A 3,681-nucleotide genomic window follows, 5' to 3' on the forward strand; every position below is an offset into this window, starting at 1 on the left:
CTCCTATGAAACCAACCAGTCCAGGGTTTTTGTGTGCTGGCCTTTTTTTGATTACTGCTTCAATTTCACCATTTCACTTAGGTTTTCAAATTTCTTAGCATATGGTTTTTCACAGTAATTTTTTTTTTTTTACAATCTTTTGTGTTTCTCTGGCATCAGTTGTAGTGTTTCCTCTTTCCTTTCAATTTCATTTTTTGGGTCCTCTCTTTTTTTTTTTCCTCATAAGTATGTTTAAAGGCTTCTTGATTTCCCTTATCTTTTCAAAGAACCAGCCCCTGGATTTATTGATATTTTAAATTATTCTTTTAGTCTCTATGTCTTTTCATTCTTCTCTCATCACGATTTTTTCTTTCCTTCTACTTGTTCTGGGCTTTGTTGCTGTTCCTCCAGTTCTTGTAGATTTAGTATTAGGGTTTTCTTTTTATTTGAAATATTTCTATCTTTTTTAAGTAGATCTCTATTGCTATGAACTTCACTCTCATGACTGCCTTTGCTGTGCCCCAAGTGTTTTAGAGTGCTGTGTATGCTGGTCAGTCTCCATTTTGATTGCTTTTGAGTTTTTTCCTTGAGGTTGGTTTCTAGTTTCAAGCCCTTTAAGTCTGAGAAAATGCTTGATATGATTTGAATTTTATTGATCTTGTTAAGGTTTTGTGTGTGTGTGTGTGTGTGTGTGTGTGTGTGTGTGTGTGTCTTGTCATGAAGTGTATCTTTGAAAATGTTCCATGTGCATTGGGGAAAAATGTGTATTTTGCTTCTTTGAGATGGAATATTCTATACACATATCAGTTTTGTCCACTTGATACAATGCATCATTCAGTTTCACAACATCCTTGTTGATACTTTTTTTGCAATATCTATACATTGTTAACAAAGTGGTGTTAAAATAACCTAGTATAAGTGTGTTGCTGTCTACATGTTTCTTGATGTCCCCCAAGGTTTTCCCTCTATGTTTTTGTGTTCCTATGTTGGGTGCATATATGTTTACAATATTTATGTCTTCTTGATTGATTCTTCCTTTCTGTATTATGAAGTGTCCTTCTATATCTTTTTTTATGGTCTATATCTCTTTTTATGGTCTATATCTCTTTTTATGGTCTATATCTCTTTTATGGTCTATATCTCTTTTTATTGAAGTCTATTTTGCCTGATATAGGTGTTGCTACTCCAGCTTTATTTTCTGCCCATTTGTTTGGAATATTTTTTTCCAACTCTTCATTTTCAGTGTCTGTAGGTCTTTTGTTTTGAGGTGGCTTTTTTGCAGATTACCTTTGTGCAGGTCATATTTTCTTGACCATTCAGCTACACTATGACTTTTGAGTACAACATTAATCCATTTACATTTAAGGTTAATATTCATTCATTTTTTCCCTTTACACCTGTATTCCTCTCTCTTTTTCTCTCTTTTTCTTCATCTTCTTAAATCATTCCCTTTAGCATATCTTGTAGTGCTGGTTTGGTGGAGATGTATTCCTTTAGCCTTCATTTGTCTGGGAACTCCTTATTTCACCTTCCATTTTAAATAAGAGCTTTGCTGGGTAGAGCAGTCTTGGTTGCAGGCTTTTGCTTTTAATTACTTGAAAGATGTCTTGTCATTCCCTTTGGCCAGTAGTGTTCCCGTTGGCCTTATCAGAGCTTCCTTGTATGTCACTTGTTGTTTCTCCCTTGCTGTATTTAAGATTCTCCCTTTGTCTTTGAATTTTGCTGTTTTATTTACGATGTGTCTTGGAGTCATCCTCTTTGGATTCATCTTGATTGAGACTCTCTGTGTTTCCTTGACTTGTGTGACTTTTTTCTCATCAATTTAGGAACGTTTCCAGTATTACTTTTTCAAACAGTTTTCTATATCCCTTCTTCTTCTCTTTCTAGTATCCCTATTGTATGGATATTATTACATTTCAAGTGTCTTTCACTCCCCTTTATGCCAGTTTGTTCCTTTCCAGTCTCCCCCCCCCCATTTCTTGCTCTTTCATGTAGCTTTTTTCTACCTTATCCTCCAGCTTGTTGATTCAGTTCTATGCTTCATGTCGCCTAGTTTTGATTCCTTCTCCTATGTTCTACAATTCAGAAATTATATTCTTCATTTCCCCTTGACTCTTATTGATAGTTTCTATGTCCTTTTTCATTCTGATGAAGTTCACAGTAAGTTCCATCTAGGTTCCTGCAGTTTTTGGTTATTCTCACTGAGCTCATTGAGCTTCCTTATTACCATTTTTTAAAACTCAATATCTGATAGTAGACTTGTCTCTATTTCATTTAGCACTCTCTCTGAGGTTTCCTCCTCTCTTTTATTGGGGTTTTTCTTTGTCTTCCTATTTTTGGGAGACTCTTCTTGTTTGTTTCTATTACTTAAATTTATCTATTTTTACTCTCACTTGTGGTGTGAACTTCAATTGCAGGAGACCTGTGAGATTCAGTTTCAGTCTCATTGATCTCCTGTACTTGATGCTCTCTGGATGCCCTTTATAACATTTATGTTGGCTTTTTGGAAGTAATCATTTTGTTTATTGTTTCATTGTTCTTTGGTGGGTCCTTCCACCCAGCTGGTTGACTGAGGGTCATTTCACCCACAACATCTTGTATGCTGTTGTGCAGTTGTTTCCAGAATATAACCAAAAAGCAGAGGAAACAAAACCACACCTGCAAAAATAACTAGCCCCTGAAATTCTACAATCAAAAGCGAAAGAACTGGTATTAATAAGGGTGTAAAGAGAGTACGAATATTATAAGAAAGAAGAGAGAATATGAGATGACCTACTTAAGAAAAATTATTTTGAGAGGGTAGAGAGAGGAGCACTAATAAGAATTGGGAATTGGAGCAATGCAGAGAGAAAGTAAAATTTACATCTCAAAAAAGGGAATGAAGAATGTGGAATGGTATAAGGAAGGGAAGCACGTAGTACGAGGCCTAAACATAAAATAAATAATGTGTGAGAGAGAAAGAGAACGGAACAAAAAAGTAAATAAATGATTAAAAAATAAGAGAGAAAATGGAGAGAAAGATTCACCACAGCACTATCAAAAGCAAACGAGCTAAAATTAATATAGATGGGATGGGAACAAGAGAGAAAAAAGAAAGCAAGGCTTAAGAGATGTCCAGAGGAAAGGGAAGTGGTGTTGAGATGAAAGGGAGAAAGAATACTGAGTGAGGAACATAAAGCAGGTGAAGCTAGGAAAAATTAAAATTTGAAGTGAAAAGAAAAAGAAAAAAGGAAAAGGAGAAAAATTTAAAAATGCAGGAATAAAGAGAAAAAGAGGAAATTTAAAAAAAAACAGGCAAAGGTAGGGTTAAATGAACATTTGAGACAAAATAGAGTAGGAGAGGTGAACAGTAAAATTTGAGATTTGAAATACAAAATTTCTGAAGATCTACAGAAAACATTTAAAAAATGCAACAACAACTTCAGAATCAGCAAACAAAGACTGCTAAAAGTGAGGAGAGAACACGAGTATTTTATGAGAAGGAAAAAGGATGTGAGATGGCCATTGACAAGAAAATTGGTTTTGAGAGCATAGACAGTGGAGAAATAATAAGAATGCAGAATGGAAACAAGTTTTAGCAAAAGAGAAAACAAAATTTAAAATGAAAATAATGAAATGGAAGAAGAAGGTAAAATTGAGGAAGAGAAAGGATGGACACAATATGTGAATTGAAATAAACTATAGTATAAAATCTAGTGACTT

The sequence above is a fragment of the Pteronotus mesoamericanus genome, unplaced genomic scaffold (genome assembly GCF_021234165.1).
Source record: "Pteronotus mesoamericanus isolate MK-2021 breed Mesoamerican mustached bat unplaced genomic scaffold, CSHL_Meso_final scaffold_12, whole genome shotgun sequence".
NCBI lineage: Eukaryota > Metazoa > Chordata > Mammalia > Chiroptera > Mormoopidae > Pteronotus > Pteronotus mesoamericanus.